This window comes from Cervus elaphus, chromosome 22 (genome assembly GCF_910594005.1).
Source record: "Cervus elaphus chromosome 22, mCerEla1.1, whole genome shotgun sequence".
Taxonomy (NCBI): domain Eukaryota; kingdom Metazoa; phylum Chordata; class Mammalia; order Artiodactyla; family Cervidae; genus Cervus; species Cervus elaphus.
Window position 1 is genome coordinate 33795423 of NC_057836.1, and position 21424 is coordinate 33816846.

The following is a 21424-nucleotide window of genomic DNA, read 5'->3' on the forward strand; positions in this document are numbered from 1 at the left end:
GAGGCTAATAAATACAAAAATCTGTGACCTGAGAAGTAGAGGAAAATTTAGAGGATGCAAGAAACCAAATATGTCATGTCATCATAATGGTTACAAATAACCCATTTTTATTCATTTTTAAAGTTAAGGTACTTTGTCAACTCTCACTCCATTAACAAGAGTATATTATATAGTGGTTATTTAATATAACGGTTATTTATGTTTAACAATTATGGACTAAAACAATTACATCCCTCAAAGGAACCTTAAAATATTTGATAAGAATCCCAGATATATGAGTGGTTTATCCCATGTCCATTTTTCTATACGCATATCAAACTGTAAAAGTGAGCTTCTCCAGAAACTAACACAACATTGTAAATCAACTATACTCCAATAAAAATTAATTTTAAAAAACTTTAAAAAAGAAAAGTTAGCTTCTCCAAATCAGTCAACTTTGAGAAAATACTGTGAGATCATCTCTTTCTCTTCTTCTCTCCCTAAATACAATTAGGGATTATCTGTGGAAGGAAAAGTAACTGATGACAATCTTCCTTTCTTGGATCCTCTTAATGCTGATAACAACTGAGATACTGACATCTAAACGATTAACTTTACTGGTTCTAATGTTCCTCTTCAGAAAAACTGAAAAAGACACCCTATACCTAACAGATGCCACACATTAAGCTCTTACTGAAAAAAACTTTTAAAGCCCTATTACAGATACATATGTTTTCATTTAAAAACTACTATGAAATCGAGTGTTCTTTTATTTAAACATTCCCCTGTGGTTCTACGAATTAAGGATCAGTAGTACTATATTAACTGAGAGCCAGACCCAACTGGTTAAAGACAGTTGGTAAAACTGCCAACACTGGTTTTGTTGCCGAAGTTGACTGAAATGTGAGGCAGCATATACATTAAAGAGTGAATTCTAATTTTTTAAACTTTCTCATTTTGGTAAGTATTTAGAATGAACTTTTTTTTTTCAGCCACAGTTTTGAAAAGAGGAAATAATGTATAAAACCCAGATGCTTTACACAACCAAAACCACAATTGCATTGCTTTTATTAGTGAAGTGTGTTTATTATTCTGATTGTTAAATTTTCCTTTCCTGGGAGAAAAACCAAAAGAACAAGATTGGCTCGATTCAAGAGAAACAACTTGCAGTTCCCACATCTTGTCTCTTAATTTTACTGTTTTTCAGTTTGACTTCTGTCCTTTAATTTTAAATAATGAGTATAAAATGTGGGAGGATTTAAACATGTAAAAATCGTTTTTTTTAATGTGTGGATTCTTTTCAAGTGTAGTTTTCACAATATAGTCTGTGTTCTCTATTGCTACAAATTTTGTATCAAAAATATATGAAGGTTTACATGCAATGGGACACATTGATTTAATTTATAAGGAAAAGGGTAATGACATATTTTGCTGATTTAGAATTGGTAGCAGAACAAATTATCAAGTGAGGCAATAATATTTCAAGCTTGAATCCCAGTAAGTTTTAGTTATTTGAGTCTGTGAACTCATGATTACTCCTGTTTCTGTTTCTTCTTTCAGATTTTTGATCACATATTACCAAATGTGTCATATAGTATGTGAAATGTGGAGGGCAAATGAAGGAACAAACAAAATGAAAGATTAACAAAAGCACATAAAACAAGGAGGGTGGTTAAAAAACATTGCTTTAAAATGTCCTTTATATTTGAATTTCAGTAAATTATTGGAAGGAGGTAAATAAAATTTCAATCTCGAGGTATCTGACACTTCTACTCTATGTTGTTGCTAAGTCATTAAGTCATGTCGTACTCTTGTGACGCCATGGAATTCAAACCTAATTCTGGTTCAACCACCCAGAATACCTCTTGGGATTGATGAGGTCTTGATCCTAAAGATGATGATCATTTGATTTAGTACATTGTTCATTAAGCTTCTCCATGTGGCCCTCTTTGGTCAAAGTGGAGGACATAATAGGTCTTTATAAGTTTTATAAAAATACCATGTTTCATGTACATCATACCTTTCAAGACAAAAGGTCTAAGTCTAAATTAGAGGGAATGAGGAAAAGGTGAAGTTCCATCTAGTCAAAGCTGTGGTTTTTCCAATAGTCATGTATGGATGTGAGAGTTGGACTATAAAGAAACCTGAGTGCCAAAGAATTGATGCTTTTGAACTGTGGTGTTAGTGAGGACTCTTGAGAGTCCCTAGGACTGCAAGGAGATGCAAGAAGTCCATCCTAAAGGAAATCAGTCCTGAATATTTATTGGAAGGACTGATGCTGAAGCTGAAACTCCAGTACTTTGGCCACCTGATGTGAAGAACTGACTCATTGGAAAAGACCCTGATGCTGGGAAAGATTGAAGGCGGGAGGAGAAGGGGACGACAAAGGATGAGATGGTTGGATGGCATCACCAATGCGATGGACATGAGTTTGACTAGGTTCTTGGAGTTGGTGATGGACAGGGAAGCCTGGCGTGCTTCAGTCCATGTGGTCACAAAGAGTCAGACATGACTGAGGGACTGAACTGAATGACTGATAGCTATTGGGATGAATGTACCAATTTCATGACTGGAGGGAAAGCAACAGTCCTGGCCCTTGGAGAGTCAATATCACACCTTTGGTGATGGTAAGAGTGGGATGGGAGACAAGGATCTCCTTGTGTCCTAGATCCAGCACCATGGTCTGGCACAAAACAGCTGCAGCTGACAGTCTGATTACCTGCTGGCTCATCACCTCTATCTACATATTATAAACACATGAAAACTCAAGTGGACCTGAATGGCTCCAAACTCTTCTGCTGCACCTGATTCCATCAAGAGCAGCTTCAAATATGGGTCCTCAGCAGCAAATAAGTGTAAACACACACATTGACACACTCTTGTTTCATTTTAATGGTTACAAATTCAAATGCTTCCCCTGGTGCCCTAGCTTTCCTTGGGTTATGTCATGTATAATCCCAAGGCTATAACTACTTGCTCCTGTGACTCAAATGAAATAATGTGATGGTGAACCAAACCAAGTTCCACAGAACATCCCTGACTGGAATGACTCGGAACATGAGCACGATGCTAGAGGTTAGAGCATCTGTTTTGTAACCAAGAGTGACAAAAACATACTAAGGGTGGTTCAGAGGAAATAAGGAAGTGATATGGGTTCTAGAAGTGATTGGGAGGACTTCTATGGTGGCTCAGTGATAAAGAATTGCCTGCAATGCAGGAGACCCAGGTTCAATCCCTAGGTCAGAAAGATCCCTGGAGAAGAAAAGGGCAACCCGCTCCAGTATTCTTGCCTGGGACATCCTTTGGACAGAGGAGTCTGGTGAGCTACAGTCCATGGGGTCACAAAAGAGTCAGACATGACTTAGCAACTAAACAACAGCAAAGTGATTAGGAGGTTTCCCAAGGCCACATGACTGCCTACCTCTGGATTTCTCATTATGTGACACAAATAAAATCTTTATTTTTATGCCAAAATTTTGCTGTCTTCTGTTACTTGGAATCGAGTACGGTTACTAAGTAAACATTTTGCTTTGGGTCCAGTATCCTTTACCATCTTCTGGAAATTGCTCTCCATTCTCTATGTAAGCAGTCTACTTAATGCTTTAGCTATACAGTCCTTTTCTTTCATGCTGTACCTCCTAAGAGTCACGTGTAGCTAGGCAAAATAGCCCTTTTTTTTCCTTGGGCCTCATTTGTGAGAATGTAAGCCCAGAAGCTGATTTTAGCCATGAATCCAAGTTTATGATGGCAAACAACTTGAGAGAATAAAATAGCAGCACAAAAAGAGACTGAGGATGGTTTGGAGCCCAGTCGAGGCCATTATTCCAAACTGAGAGGTCATCTGAGCCACCCTAGTTTCTACTGTTCACTTTTTTCATTCTTCTTCTTTTGATCCACTCTAGTATCTTTCCAATAAATTTCATTAATTTTGTTTTGCTTTGATTTGTTTCAGTTCAATGCTTATTTGTCACATGCAAAAGTATAGTAACTAATACGGGAATGAGAGTAACCTCCCAGTAATAGGCTGAATGCTTATGTCCCTTCAAAATTCATTATGTTGAAATTCTAATCTCCAATGTGATGGGATTAGGAGGTGTGGCTTTGGGAGGTGATTAGGTCATGAGGATGAAACTCTTATATATGAAATTGAGATTTAACGTCCTTATGAAAAAAACCCCAATGAGAGCCCTGCTTTCTGAAGTACCCACATCCAGATATCTTCACACATGTCCCATACCAAAGAATTGTCTTTTCCTCTTTGGAAATCAGAATCCTAGAGATATAAAATGCAAATCCTCTGTACATCTCTCCAGGAAACATCAGACTGTTCTGTAAAAATTTATTTCTAGAAGACTGCTTAAGTATCCCCAACAGTTCTAGATGAGCTTGCAGATTTGACTACATCAGAATTCTAGCAGCAGCTACTTGCTTTCCTTCTTTCACCTGTTATTTTAAAGATCAGAAGAGATGAGGGTTACAAATGTAGTTTATAACCTTCAAATATGATTACATCAAGTATTACTGAATCATAAAAATAATCTCTTTGTGGCAAATAGATGGGGAAAAAGTGGAAACAGTGACAGATTTTATTTTCTTGGGCTCCTAAATCACTGTGGATGATGACTGTAGGCATGAAATTAAAAGGTGCTTCTCCTTGGAAGAAAAGCTATGACAAAGCCTAGACAGCATATTAAAAAGTAGAGATATCACTTTGCCGACAAAAGTCTGTATGGTCAAAACTGTGGTTTTTCCAGTAGTCATGTACAGATGTGAGAGTTGGACCATAAAGAAGGCTGAGCACTGAAGAATTTATGCTTTTGAACTGTGATGCTGGAGAAGACTCTAGGGAGCCCTTTAGACAGCAAGGAAATCAAACCAGTCAATCCTAAAGGAAATCAACCCTGAATATTCATTGGAAGGACTGATGCTGAAGCTGAAGTTTCAATAATTTGGCTACTTGACACAAAGAGTCAATTCACTGGAAAATACCCTGATGCTGGGAAAGATTGAGGGCAGGAGAAGAAAGGGGCAACAGAGGGTGAGATGGTTGGATGGCATCACCAACTCAATGGACATGTCTGAGCAAACTCCAGGAGACAGTGAAGGACAGGGAAGTCTGGTGTGTTGCAATCCATGGGATTTAGTGACTTGTCAGTTGAACAACAACAAAAAATAATCTGACAAAATTAAATATCTATAAACTCATCAAAATAATAAAGGGGTTATAGAATTCCATTCTTGCTTATTTTATGTTTTACATTTGGCCACACCCTGCAGCATGTGGGATCTCAGTTCCCCAGCCAGGGATTACAACTGCTCAAAGAGGTGCAGTCTTAACCACTGGGCCACCAGGGAAGTCCCATTCATGTTTATTTTAAAGGAATCTATCAGTCTTTAATAAACTATTCAGTTCAGTTCAGTCGCTCAGTCATGTCCAACTCTTTGTGATCCCATGGACTGCAGTTGCATTTGCAACACACCAGACTTCCCTGTCTATCACCAGTTCCCAGATATTGCTCAGACTCACTTCCATCGAGTTGGTGATGCCATCCAACCATCTCATCCTCTGTTGTCCCCTTCTCCTCCTGCCTTCAATGGATAAACTGTTAGATTGTAACATACTAGGAGCTAGGCAAGACAAACCTTTGCTGTTCCTCAAATGACCCACTGATACTACAAAAGCATTAAATATAAACATTTACATTTGTCTAAAAATGTACTATCATTTTCATAAAGGAAATGATAATCTTATTAAAAAAGGAGAATAGACTCAACAAATTGAATGTACCAAAACAGGTAAGAATTTATGGCAACAAGGCTAGATTTCTTCTCTCTTCTACATGTAAATACAGAAAACCTGCCTGTTGAAAGTTCATGTAAAGACTTTTTAAGATTCAGGCATCCTTTCAAGTTGAATGTCTTTAAGCATGCCCTGGTTTGTGCTGGTGTTCATCATTTTTCAGTGCCACAGTTTTCCAGGGAGAATACTCCCCTAAGGCATTGTCAGAACTTCCAGCCTTGGCCCCTACTGTAAATGGAGTTTTAGAAATGAGCTTACAGTTATGCAGTCCTCATTCATGCAAGACCTTTTTTGAAATTGCTCACCCCACCTTCCTTCCATCACCAATTCCACAGTACAATACATGCAAAATGAAGAAAGAAGAGATGACACCCTGGGAAAAATAGAATTAAGACAAACCAGTTGAAATCTTACAAGAAACAACATTTATATCATAATTGAAATCTAAAAAGCTTCTTCTTTTTTTAATTTCAAAATTTGGCAAGAGACTAGCAAAGGAAAATACTTAGTGTCTTTCTCCATGGGCCACTTTCCTGTTGATCTGAGGCTATTGTCTATGTTGTATTATGCTCCGCATGTGCAAGGGGACAGGGGAGTTCAGAAAAACTCTTTCAGTGATTTGTGGCCCTCACACACAATTAGGATGATGACACTTCATCTGGCCGTGTTCCAGTGCTGTGAAGTCGGCAGTTACCGCAGGTCTACCACCAGCTGCGGATCAAAGTGCACCACATTGTCAAACGAGAAATCCAGAAGTAAGAATTGTGTTAAATTTTTTTTTAAACTTTATTTTCCCTATCTGGAGAATGTGATCAATAATGAAAAGGTTAACATTAATGTTTGGGACTTCCCTGGTGATCCAGGGGTTAGGAATCTGTCTTGCAATGCAGGGGACTGGATTCAATCCCTGGTTGGGGAACTGAGATCACATATACCAGAGCTACTGAAGCCCATGCAGCCACAACTAGAGAGTCCATGTGCCACAATGACAGATCCTAGCTGCATGCCACAACTAAGCCCTGACACAGCCAAATAAATAAATAAATATTTTTTTAGAAAAGAGGTTAATATTTATTGAGAACATGTGCCAGATATTTACTGTATGTGTGTGTGTGTATTCTCATTTAATTTTCATAATAATCCTAAAAGACAAGTACCATTCATACTCGATCTTACCAAAGAGGAAACTGGGGCACAAAGAGAATAAGTAACTTTTCCAAGGTCACCCAGCTAACAGCTGCCTCCTGAAAATGCAAAGACAACAGCAAGCCCCAGTGATGTGCATTGATATCCCCCAATATGTGAATATCCCCAAATATGTGGAGAAAATGTTAAATGTTTATGTTATATTTTTAAAAGACTTTAGGCTTTGCTACTGTTAAAGAGCAAAAATAAATGTAGACTATGAAGAAAGTATTAAATACATGTCAAATGGACTTCTTGCTTTAGCTCAGACACATAAAGATCTTGGAAGCGAACACTCCAAACCTTCTTAAGGCAAGAAAACGTTGGGCAAACTGAAATTTAATGGCTTTTCTTGAACCTGTCAGAGAACTAAGGCCATGAGGTACACCATCACTCCAAAACCTTGAGGAATGGGCACATCCCAAGTGTCACAGTCAAGGTCTGCTTACCTGGATCAGAAGATGCTAAAGCCATAAACTTGCAGGAACACTTCAGTGGTACTTTGGATGAATTGCTGGAGGCTGTAAGGCAGCTAGTGTGAGAGTGAGATACTCCTATATTAAGCAGCATCCACTCCACTTGGGTGGACTTTACTTCCAGGTAAAGTTCTCGTGATGTAGATCCATTGCCTCACGGCTCTGGCAGGGGAAGGAAATAAGTAATCATTGTGAAATAATACACATGGAGCCTTCTCCATAACAAAGATCAATTGTCCAAGGGAAAAGACTACCAGACTTTTACTCCAGTTTTATCCCAGGAAAGGAATACCTTTCCTCCCATTCAGCCCCTCTAGCCTTCTTGTCTCATCTGTCTCACCTAAGAAAGGGAGAAAATGTAACCAGTGGGACTTCAAGGAAGCCAAAGGGGAGCTCTGCATCTAGGGAAGGGAGCTGGGAGGAGCACTTGTGAAGGTCACTGCCCAGCCCAAGCCACCAGCCCACTGAAAACTGAGATTTAATTCAGATTACAGAGTGCTTCCTCTTCCCCGATACCCTACCACCACTGTAGCAGGGCTTCAGTATAATAACAGCAGATCAGAGGTGAAAGAATTGCAAGTCACTGATTCTCTCTGAGGAGGAGCACTTAGGGAAGTCCAAAGTAAGGAAGGGAGATAAAAATAAGAACACCAAATAAATATGAAACCTCTGACATCTATGGCTACAGCAAACATAAACACAGTCTGAAAACTACCCATATTAATAGAAATTCTCACAGCAAGGCCCTACTTACCCCAGTTTTCAACATGTCTAGGTTTCAACAAAAAAGCTACAAGGCATGCCAAAAGGCAGGACAAAACAAAGTCAGAAGGGAAAGCAACCATCAGAATCACTCAGATATTAGAAATGTTAGGGCTTTCAGAATGAGATTAATAAAGTTATTTTTTTACTTTTCAAATATTGGCTACATGCCACTTCACTTTTACGTGTCACCCATGTTAGTATCTGTTTTCAATAACCAAATGAAATCCAAAAGGGATTTTAACTTCTATGAAAAAAAAGGAAAATAGTGAAAATAGCAACCAGCATTTGTTTTTCAGTGTCCCATTATAGAGACCACACGCCCTGAGCTAAGAGTGTGGCACTGACATGCTCCTTCCCTACAAAACACACTCAGCATCTCAGCATCAAGCTGCCATAGACTTGAACTGTGTCTGTGAGCATCTGTGCTTTAATCTCAATTTATTTTATGCATTTATTAACATGTTGTGTCCTAAGGTAACGGTTACCTCACTTTACACCATTTGAGCTTACAAGGGTTTTCAAGGGAACGCTACTTGTGGATAGCAGGGGAAACATTTATAACTATGATCAGTATGTTAAGTGCTCTGATGGAAAAAGCAGACAACATACAAGAACAGATGGGTAAATGTAAGCAGAGAGGTGGAAACCATAAGAAAGAATCAGAAGGAAATGTCAGAAGGAAAATATGCTGTAACAGAAATGAAGAATGCCTTCGATCTGTTCATCAGTAATTAGAATGTCTGATGACAGAATCAATGAGCTTGAACACAGATCGATAGAAACCTCCCAGAGTGAAATGCAAAGAGAAAAAAAGAAGGAAAACATAGAACAGAGTACCCAAGAACTCTGGGGTCATTTCAAAAGGTGTTACCTATGCATGGTCTTGGAATACCAGAAGGAGAAGCAAGAACAAGGCAGAAAAAAATACTTGAAGTTAATATTGGTATATGTTCTTGCTCAGTTGCTCAGTCATGTCTGACTCTTTGCGACCCATGGACTGCAGCACACCAGGTTTCCCTGTCCATCACCAACTCCTGGAGCCTGCTCAAACTCATGTCCATTGAGGAGGTGATGCCATCCAACCATCTCATCCTCTGTCATCCCCTTCTCCTCCTGCCTTCAATCTTTCCCAGCACCAGGGTCTTTTTCAGTGAGTCAGCTCTTCACATCGGGTGACCAAAGTATTGGAGCTTCAACCTCAGCATCAATCCCTCCAATGAATATTCAGGATTGATTTCCTTTAAGATTGACTGTTTTGATCTCCTTGCAGTCCAAGTCCAATATTGGTAGATAACTTTCCAAAAGTAATTATAGACACTGTACTGGGTTGAATTGTCTTCTGTTAAATTTCATTTCCACCCAGAAACCCAGGATGTGATCTTACTCAGGGAGTAAGTCTTGACAGATATTTTTCATCAGGAAGAGATTATATTGAATAAGGATGAGACCCAAATCCAATGACTGCTGTCCTTATAAGCAGTTTATGTGGAGACACAAACATACACAGAGGGGAAATATTCATGTGAAGATGGAGACAGAAATTGGAGTTCCTCAGCTGGAAACCAAAGAATACCAAAGATGGCCTGTAATCACAAGAAGCTAGGAAAAAGCATGAGAAAATTCTTCCTTTTGAGCCTTTGGAGGGAGCATGGCCCTGCCGACACCTTGCCTCTGACTTCTAGCCTCCAGAAGTATGAGAGAATAATTTTCTGTTTTATCAGCAACCCAGTTTGTGGAAATTTGTCATGGCAACTCCAGAAGCTTAGTAGATGTCAAACCATAAATCCAAGAAGCATAGCTAACACTAACCAGAATAACACACACATGTAGGCATACCACATTCAAGCTTTAGAAAACTGAAGTCAAAGAGAACATCTTGAAAGAAGCTAGAGGGGGGAAATAAAACTTACCTACAGAGGAACAAAGGAATGAATTATAGGGGACATCTGCCCAGAAACCAGACAAAACAAGAAGAAAATGAAGTGAAAATTTAAAAGCCTTGAAAGACAAAAATTCACTATCCTAAAATCCTATATACAGCAAAATTTATCATGGCATTTTGCATGATGTACTCTGCATATAAGTTAAATAAGCAAAGTGACAATATACAGCCTTAACGTACTCCTTTCCCAATGTTGAAGCAGTCAGCTATTCCATGTCTGGTTCTAATGGTTGCCTCTTGACCTGCATATAGTTTCTTAGGAAATAGGTTAAGTGGTCTGGTATTCTCTTTTTTTAAGGATTTTCCAGTTTGTTGTGATCTACACAGTCAAAAGCTTTAGCATAGTCAATGAAACAGAAGTAGATGTTTTTCTGGAACTCTCTTGCTTTCTCCATGATCCAACAAATGTTGGCAGTTTGATTTCTGGTTCCTCTGCCTTTTCTAAACCTAGTTTATACATATGGAAATTTTCGGTTCACATACTGCTGAAGCCTAGCTTGAAGGGTTTTGAGCATAACCTTGCTGGCAAGTGAAGTGAGCACAACCATACAGTATTTTGAACATTCTTTGACATTGCCCTTCTTTGGGATTAGAATGAAAACTGACTTTTTCCAGTCCTGTGGCCACTGCTGAGTTTTCCAACTTTGCTGACATTGAGTACCACACTTTAGCAACAGCATCTTTTTGGATTTTAGATAACTCAGCTGGAATTCTGTCACCTCCACTAGCTTTGTTCATAATAATGCTTCCTAAATCCCACTTGACTTCACACTCCAGGATGTCTGACTCCAGGTGAGTGACCACACCACTGAGGCTATCTGTGTCATTAGACCTTTCTTGTATAGTTCTCCCGTGTATTCTTTCCACCTCTTCTTAATCTCTTCTGCTTCTGTTAGGTCCTTACCATTTCTGTCCTTTACTGTGCCCATCCTTGCATGAAATGTTGCCTTGATATCTCCAATTTTCTTGTAGAGATCTCTACTCTTTCCCATTCTATTGTTTTCCTCTATTTCTTTGCATGGTTCATTTAAGAAAGCCTTCTTATCTCTCCTTAGCCAACCAAATAATATTTTTAGCTGCTGAACAGAAAAATAAAAAGGAAGAATTGGGTCTCTTGCTCAAGATAATTAATAATATTCTGACAGATGAGAAACTGGGAGGAGAATATCATCATTTCTATGTTGTTTTCATCTTTTCAATAAAAAAAAAGAATCTTTAAAAATAGGAAAGAAAAAGGTAAATACAGCCAAAAGACAGCTGAAGTCCAAAATATGCATAAATAATGGGAGAGTATCTAATGCATTAAAATAATACAGCTCTTCCAGTCCAGGGCACTGCAAGAACTAAGAGATAGCCTGCTAAACTAGTCCTAGTAATCTTCAGAAATCATGACAACTCATGTGTGCATATCTATGAAGATCTCTAAGGCCAAGTCACCAAGTGAAACAGGAGTGAATATGTGTTGCATGATCTTATAGATGTGAAAAGGTAATAATATGTATATGTATATATGTACATATATATATACACGTTCCTCTATATTCATTAAAAAGTCACAGGAAAGATGTACATGAAGTAATCCCTACTGGTGTTACTTTTAATGAAAAATGAAAACAAAAACTAAATAATGAGATACACCTATTAAAGAAAAACATGGGGTAGAAGAAATGGAGGTGGGAAGAAGTGTTCAATTAGAAGACGAGTAGATGCCTTTCACATTTCAGATTACACACACACAGATGCACATATGTTTGTAAATATTGAAATGGCAGGACCCAATACAAAACGGATATGAGTGCTCTATGTTAAAAAATTAAGAATTTCAATACTCTAATCAGTTTAGTTCAGCTCAGTCACTCAGTCATGTCTAACTCTTTGCGACCCCATGAATTGTAGCACGCCAGGCCTCCCTGTCCATCACCAACTCCCGGAGTTTACTCAAACTCATGCCCATCGAGTCGGTGATGCCATCCAGCCATCTCATCCTCTGTCATCCCCTTCTCCTCCTGCCCCCAATCCCTCCCAGCATCAGGGTCTTTTCCAACGAGTCAACTCTTCGCATGAGGTGGCCAAAGTATTAGAGTTTCAGCTTCAGCATCAGTCCTTCCAATGAACACCCAGGACTGATCTCCTTCAGGATGGACTGACTGGATCTCCTTGAAGTCCAAGGGACTCTCAAGAATCTTCTCCAACACCATAGTTCAAAAGCATCAGTTTTTCAGCACTCAGCTTTCTTCACAGTCCAACTCTCACATCCATACATGACCACTGGAAGAACCATAGCCTTGACTAGACGGACCTTTGTTGGCAAAGTAATGTCTCTGCTTTTTAATATGCTGTCTAGGTTGGTCATAACTTTCCTTCCAAGGAGTAAGTGTCTTTTAATTTCATGGCTGCAGTCACCATCTGCAGTGATTTTGGAGCCCCCCAAAATAAAGTCTGACACTGTTTCCACTGTTTCCCCATCTATTTCCCATGAAGTGATGGGACCAGATGACATGATCTTAGTTTTCTGAATGTTAAGCTTTAAGCCAACTTTTTCACTCTCCTCTTTCACTTTCATCAAGAGGCTTTTTGGTTCCTCTTCACTTTCTGCCATAAGAGTGGTATCATCTGCATATCTGAGGTTATTGATATTTCTCCCGGCAATCTTGATTCCAGCTTGTGCTTCTTCCAGCCCAGCATTTCTCATGATGTACTCTGCATATAAGTTAAATAAGCAGGGTGACAATATACAGCCTTGATGTACTCCTTTTCCTATTTGGAACCAGTCTGTTGTTCCATGTCCAGTTCTAACTGTTGCTTCCTGACCTGCATATAGGTTTCTCAAGAGGCAGGTCAGGTGGTCTGGTATCCCCATCTCCTTCAGAATTTTCCACAGTTTATTGTGATCCACACAGTCAAAGGCTTTGGCATAGTCAATAAAGAAGAAATAGATGTTTTTCTGGAACTCTCTTGCTTTTTCGATGATCCAGCAGATATTGGCAATTTGATCTCTGGTTCCTCTGCCTTTTCTAAAACCAGCTTGAACATCTGGAAGTTCTCGGTTCACATATTGCTGAAGCCTGGCTTGGAGAATTTTGAGCATTACCTTACTAGCGTGTGAGATGAGTGCAATTGTGCAGTAGTTTGAGCATTCTTTGGGATTGCCTTTCTTAGAGATTGGAATGAAAACTGACCTTTTCCAGTCCTGTGGCCACTGCTGAGTTTTCCAAATTTGCTGGCATATTGAGTGCAGCACTTTCACAGCATCATCTTTCAGGATTTGAAATAGCTCAACTGGAATTCCATCACATCCACTAGCTTTGTTTGTAGTGATGCTTTCTAAGGCCCACTTAACTTCACATTCCAGGATGTCTGGCTCTAGGTGAGTGATCACACCATTGTGATTATCTGGGTCATGAAGATCTTTTTTGTACAGTTCTTCTGTGGATTCTTGCCACCTCTTCTTAATATCTTCTGCTTCTCTTAGGTCCATACCATTTCTGTCCTTTATTGAGCCCATTTTTTTTTTTATTGAGCCCATTTTTGCATGAAATGTTCCCTTGGTATCTCTAATTTTCTTGAAGAGATCTCTAGTCTTTCCCATTCTGTTTTTTTCCTCTATTTCTTTGCATTGATTGCTGAGGAAAGCTTTCTTATCTCTCCTGGCTATTCTTTGGAACTCTGCATGCAAACGGGAATATCTTTCCTTTTTTCCTTTGCTTTTTGCTTCTCTTCATTTCACAGCTATTTGTAAGGCCTTCTCAGACAACCATTTTTCCTTTTTGCATTTCTTTTCCATGGGGATGGTCTTGATCCCTGTCTCCTGTACAATGTCATGAACCTCCATCCATAGTTCATCAGGTCTAGTCCCTTAAATCTATTTCTCACTTCCACTATATAGTCATAAGGGATTTCATTTAGGTCATACCTGAATGGTCTAGTGGTTATCCCTACTTTCTTCAGTTTAAGTATGAATTTGGCAATAAGGAGTTCATGATCTGAGCCACAGTCAGCTCCAAGTCTTGCTTTTGCTGACTGTATAGAGCTTCTCCATCTTTGGCTGCAAAGAATATAATCAATCTGATATCAGTGTTGACCGTGTGGTAATGTCCATGTGTAGAGTCTTCTCTTGTGTTGTTGGAAGAGGGTGTTTTCTATGACCAGTGCATTCTCTTGGCAAAACTCTATTAGCCTTTGCCCTGCTTCATCCTGTACTCTAAGGCCAAATTTGCCCGTTACTCCAGGTGTTTCTTGACTTCCTATTTTTGCATTCCAGTCCCCTATAATGAAAAGGACATCTTTTTTGGGTGTTAGTTCTAAAAGGTCTTGTAGGTCTTCATAGAACCGTTCAACTTCAGCTTCTTCAGCATTACTGGTTGGGGCATAGGCTTGGATTACCGTGATATTGAATGGTTTGCCTTGGAAACGAACAGAGATCAGTCGTTTTTGAGACTGCATCAGGGTACTGCATTTCGGACTCTTTTGTTGACTATGATGGCTACCTCATTTCTTCTAAGGGATTCCTGCCCACAGTAGTAGATATAATGGTCATCTGAGTTAAATTCACCCATTCCAGTCCATTTTAGTTCGCTGATTCCTAGAATGTCGACATTCACTCTTGCCATCTCCTGTTTGACCACTTCCAATTTGCCTTGATTCATGGACCTAACATTCCAGGTTCCTATGCAATATTGCTCTAATAGCAGGGCATTAAACCAAGTGCAGACTCTTCTAAGACTGGAGTCCTGTGCAACAATGAAAGTGAAAGTCACTCAGTCTTGTCCAACTCTTTGAGACCCCATGGACTGTATAGTCCATGGGATTCTCCAGGCCAGAATACTGGAGTGGGTAGCCTTTCCCTTCTCCAGGGAATCTTCCCAACCCAGAGATTGAACTCAGGTCTCCTGCATTGCAGGCAGATTCTTTACCAGCTGAGCTACAAGGGAAGCAATAGTACAACAGTACAGTTTAGTTATTCATTAAGCTGGTCTTGTATACGTACATACACATATATGTATACATACATACACATTTTTTTTCTTGAATGCAGAGATTGTATCTTTAAAGAAAAAGATAATACATACTACAAAGTGTGGTTCCATCCACTTTTAAAAAAATATTTATTTATTCATTTGGCTGTGCTGGGTCTTGGTTGTGGCATGCAGGATCTTTAGTTGTGGCATGTGGGATCTAGTTCCCTGACCAGGGATGGAATCCCGGCCCCCTGCAATTGGAGCACAGAGTCTTAGCCACTGGACTGTGAGGGAAGTCCCATGGTTCCATTCTTGAGTGCTCAGATGTTTTCCCTTGCACACTAGCCTGAATGCATTGCCTGTCTGTCTTCTTATCAGGACATCTCTTCCTGTTGCTTGTACTTCACCTTTTGAGAATTCTAGCTCCTCTACGTAGTTCTCTTTATGGTTTAATAGGCCACATTGAAAGCAATGATAAAAACACTTTTAATTAATGGGGTGCAAATTATATGTGAGGAGTTTGTCATAGGTTGAAATCAAGACCTATAAATTTACTCTTTCTCTTTTGCATTTTCCCAAGGTAACAATACACACAGGAAGTAAAAACTTCCCAGGCACCTAATAAGCTATAACTATGGGCCCAGCAAGTAGAGAGTAATGAGTCCTGGTCTGTTTCATGCTAAGTGGGGGAGGGAGGAAGGACGGTGAGGAAAGGGAGGAGGGAGAGACAGAAGGAAAGGGAATGAAAGTCACGTATGGCAGCAGTAAAGAATATAAGAAAAGGACCTGATGCAAAGAATATCCAAGTCAAATCCAAACTTTTATTACAGATGACTTCCAACTGTCACAGTTGGAATGGATTTAAATCTTAAAACAAAACATCATGTATTAAATATTTACTCTGTACTAATCACTTTGTTTGAACTTCTCATTTAATCTTCTCAATAACCCTGAGTTAATTTCTATTATTTTTATTCTATAGATAAAACAACTGGGGAACAAAGAGATTATATTCTTTTCAGTGTCACATAGACTCTAAATGTTGAGTCTGGTTTGTTTGACTTCAGAGTTACAACCTCACTTGCTGTATTATCTTGTGTCCCAGACCTTAAGTATTGTCTAATACGTTCATCCTTCTGATATTGAATTCTTTAGCATCCACACCAGTAGTTTTACAGACTATACTTGAATTTCTCCCAAATGAGGAAATCCTCTTTAACAACCTACTCTAAGTTCAGGTAGACAACATTTCTTCACATTGAGCCATTATCTCCCTCCTTGAAACATCAGCTTATTAATTTCAGCTCCACCATCCATGAGAAAATGTCTAATTTCTTTTCCATTTAATACATTTTCAGATATGTGGTGAATAATTGGAAGTTAACTACCATTGCCCAAGAATATTCTCTTCTCTGGGCTAATATTTCCATTCCTTCAGATGAAACTCACAGAAAATTATTGTGAGTTTCCATATCCAAGAATTGTTCCATTTTGAATATATTTGTTCCATTTGTCTATGTTTCTCAGATCCTCCGGGCAGAATATAACACACCAAGTTTGTTCAAACAAGCTCTTGGAGCAGGACTATCACTTCCCTCACTCAAACCATTATAGGTCTATTACCACACTCAAAGGTGCATTAGCTTTCTCAGCAGCCAAATCATACTGCTGGTTTTTATTGAAATAAAATTCATAAATCTTTGTTATACAATCACCAATAAGCCAGGCTTTCCTTAGCTGACACGAATGCAGTTGTGTGTGTGTGTGTGTGTGAGAGAGAGAGAGAGAGAGAGAGAAGAGAAGAGAAAAGAGAAGGAATGGGAAGAGAACTGAAGGAATAGGCAAGGAATTGAAGGGAAGGGCAGGGACACCCAAGTGTTAAGTTCCAAATTTATCTCAATTAAGTTTCATGTTGTTAGATCTGACTCTTCTTTGCACATGTTGGAGCTTTTTTTGGCGTGTGGATCTTAACTCTTATCTCCATCATACATAGAATTTCTCAATTAGCAAAATCAGGCTCAAATGCAAATTTGATAAGTAATTTTTTAATATCATCACCTAAGTCTCTGACCAAAAAAGATTAACTAGACAAGACAAAGCCTTTTGGTTTGCCTCTAGAAACCATCCTCTAGCTTAGCATAAAAACTTCAGTCCTATTTTTTGGACATATAATTAATAATATATACAAATACAATGGTATGTAACCCAGAATTCTTCACCCTAACTGGGTTTGGTAAATGTTATGCATTAAAGATAAGTGGAAGACAGGAAAATGGTGGTCTCTTTCAGGGAAGTGCTCTCTGCCAACACAACTGATTTGTGTGGGAGAGGAGTTTTCAAGGCAGGACAGTTGAGCAGCCCTCCTGTAGGTTCCTAGAAAAGCAGGTTTTCCCTCTTTGAAGTTGAACTGAAAATAAACTTGGGCCATCAGGGCAGGTTTTCTTTGTTTTTCATTAGTTTTAGAAACAAAATAGTAATATTTCTCCTCCCTCTGTCCCTCATACACGTTTACAAAATACATGTCAAGAATCAGAATTATAAGCAAAATGTATTTTCAATATATTCTAAATTAAAAGAAATTCTTCTGATTTGTTAGTGTGGCATGACCAAGAAGCCATTGAACTAGGCAGAGAACTAGTTGGGGAAACAAGTTGTTGGCTTATAAAACTATCCAACAAGCAGTTATCTAAGATTTGGGAAAAAAGTCACAGGATTTTGAAGTAGATAAGATAAAAGTGTTACTTATCTATGCCCGTCTCATGCCTCAACATTTCCTATAGTAAGGAAAAACAAGTCTCCCAGTCCACAAAAACCCAGAGATGAGATTTGGTATTCAACCCGTGTAGTTTGTTGTTGCTGTTTTTTAATCGCTAAGTTGTGTCCGACTCTTTTGTGACCCCATGAGCCCACCAGGCTCCTCTGTCCATGGGATTTCCCAGGCAAGAATACAGGGGTGGGTTGCCATTTTCTGCTCCAGGGAATCTTCTGGACCGGGGATCGAACCCTGGTCTCCTGTATCACTGGTGGGTTCTTAGCTGCTGAACCACCAGGCAAGCCATGTGTTTGGTATACTGTGTTCTTGCCTGTGTAGTTAGAGGAGGGAAAAAAGTGTCTGAAGGAATTCAGAAAGAGTTACCACACAAATACAGATAGTAATGTTATCAATTTGACATTTTTATTCTCCAGTGTATAATTTTCATGATATATAATATTTTTTATTTTATATATTTTGGTAAGCATATTTTAGTATATTTTGGTAAGAGATCTAATTGCTAAGGGTGCAATATAGTATTGTTGACCTTATCTTATCAACAATTGTTGATCATATCAATTATATGATTGATAGGTACCATGTTGTTTGACAGATGTCTAGAACTTACTCATCTCGCTTAAATGAAACTTTATACTTGTTTATTAGTAACCCCTCTTTTCTTCCTCCCATCAGCCTCTGACAACCACCATTCCACTCTATGAATTCGACTATTTTAGATACCTCATATGAGTTGAATCATACAGTATTTATCTTTTTATGACAGGCTTATTTCACATATGTCCTCAAGGTTCACCCATGTCATCCCATATTGCAGAATTTCCTTCTTCTGAAAGGTTGAATGATAATCTATTGTATATAATATTAATTTATTTTTAAAAGACTTTTATTCTTAGCCCATGATCCTTCCCTAGAACTTATTCCTGCCACACCATCCCAGTAATCGGGCTTTTTTCCTTGTGTGTATGTATGTGTGTGTGTCTGCTACTCCTCATACTTCCTCAATCTGCATTCTATTTCTTCATCTCCTGCTTTTTATCTGTTTAGTTTTATCAACTTTTCATTTTTGCTATGTTTTCTTTTTTCATTAAAAAAAATTTTTTTTATTAAAAAAAAAAACAAAAAACTTGCCTCTACTATCTCTTTCTGCATTTAACTTATTTCCCAACCCTTCTTCCTATCTAGGTCTTTAGACAACTTTCTCCTCCCATCTGTATCACCTCCAAGGCACTGTAGACTCCGGGCTCTCATGTTCATCGTTTCTGATACAATCACTGAATTTTGTTCATCCTTTCATCTTCAGTCACTGGTCTTTGGTTGAAAATGTCTTTTATTCTTCTTAGTTTATGCAGTTCACTTATCCTGAGAATAACTAGCCTCTAAAGAACAAAATAAGTGAGTTTATTCTTGGATAAAAGGTCAGGATTTGACATTCAGTGCACTGGAAACTTTGACAAAGCCATAAAAAATATGCCACTACCTAGGGCTGCCAGGTTATATATATATATACATATACATATATATATATATGTATTTTTTCCTCCTAAATGTGTGTGTATGTATGTACATATATATACATATACATTTGGTTTTCAGCTTCAAATAAACAACAAATGATAGGTTTAGTACAACTTGTTATTTTAGTCGCTAAGTTGTGTCCAACTCTTTTGCGACCCCATAGACTGTAGCCCACCAAGGTCTTCTGTCCATGGGACTTCCCAGGCAAGAATACTGAAGTGGGCTGTCATTTCCTTCTCCTTAGTACAGCTAAGATCCATCAATATTTTTATTGTTTACCTGAAATTCAAATTTAACTGATTTTCCTACATTTTTGCCTGGCAAGCGTACCACTACTATATTCAGTTATATTATCAGTTAATAAACAAATACTAGATTTAAACTGTGTGTCTAAATAGGATAATAAGCAATGTGAAAGATATCACATGTGTACAAAACCAACCCCTGTCCTCAGAAAGTTTAGTGTAGAGAGTTAAGAAGTTAAAAAATATAATGAACAATTAGAAAACAATGCAAAATAGCACATAATTAATTGTTTAGGTGGTTCCAGTGATAAGTCTAGCACAAACTCAGGTGTTGATCTGAACAGAACAGCTCAGAAATTATTCCTGGAGTAGAGAAGGATGTGATTTCTGGTGGCCTTGGCCTGCTGTGGCTTGAAGCAGGGTTTCAGTTCCTAGCCAGAGACTGAGGTCGGGCAGCGGCAGCAAGAGCGCTGAATCCTAACCACTAGACCACAAGGGACCAGTGGCCAGTGACAAGGCCCTGGCCCGTCAGCTGTGTAGAACTGTATTTCCACAGAGGGACGGAAGTGACAGAAGAAAAGTGTTTTAATAAACACCCCTCCTAATGGAAGAAGAGGTACGTGTGGACCTCTGAGGTGGTCTCAGAGAGAGAGTTGTGTCCTCATGGTGGTTTGAATCACTTTTAGGGGCATTTCTTCTGGGTTTCCTTTGGTCAGTCATCTTGCCTTGCCTGGTTCCAAGTCCATATTTGGTATATCTCAGGGTCCTCCCATATGAGTGCACACAGCTCTTAGCAAAGGTGGATTCTAGCCATGGGGCCTGTGTGCAGGTTGACGTCACTTACTATGAGGTGACGCCCCCCTCTGTTTTGATCTCCAAGGAGCCTTGTGTAGTCAGGGAGGTCTCCTTGACTTCAAAAATGAGGAATATGTGGTCTCTATCTCTTATCTGGGCTGGGCTCAGCTCCTCTCTCGCTCTGACTATTTTGGAGTATGTGTCCACAAAGGAGAAACCAGCTGTTCACCCTGGGGCCCATCTCGCTCCTGCCTCAGATGTGATCTGCTTTTAGGGGACAGAGTGCACTCTTCAAGCGAACTAGAGGAACAAAGCGTTCCCAGATTGTTGCCATGTTTTCCTGCCCGTACCTTCTAATATTCTTCCTTTCTCCAGAAACAATCGTACCTGGACTATAAGGCCTTGTTCACGCTACCTACCTCTTAAAGACCTTTCCTTCTTTAAACCTGCTACGGCGCTTTCAATCTTCACTGTCATTCATCATACTCTGCATTGTTCTTCTGGCTGATTTTCAATGTATCATTCAAGGGTTATCTGCTTTTTGAAAAAAGAATGCTGCATCTGCCCAGAGTAAGTATTCTAGATACTTTGATGGAATGAGTGAATGAATCCTGAAACTATTTCTGACTCTTTAAGGATTATCTACAATGGCCACCCTCACCACATCTAGACTTCTTAAAGGCAGAGTTGGACCTTTTATCTTCTGGACACCCATGGCTCCCAACATCTTTAATACATGCAGAATATGCTATTGCATTGCAAATTGGATACATATTAATTCCTTCTACTGGTCCTGTTACTCTTTGTAACCACACTGACTTTTTAGTGAATGTAAGAAAAGACTTTCTAAAGAAAAAAATGAATCTTTCTCTGTTTTACAGTATTTGTTCTTACATTGATTAAAGTAAATCATATAACATAAATTAAAAATAACCATCTATAATATATCTAGAAGATCTTATTTATAGTGAAATAAATTATAGGTGGCATA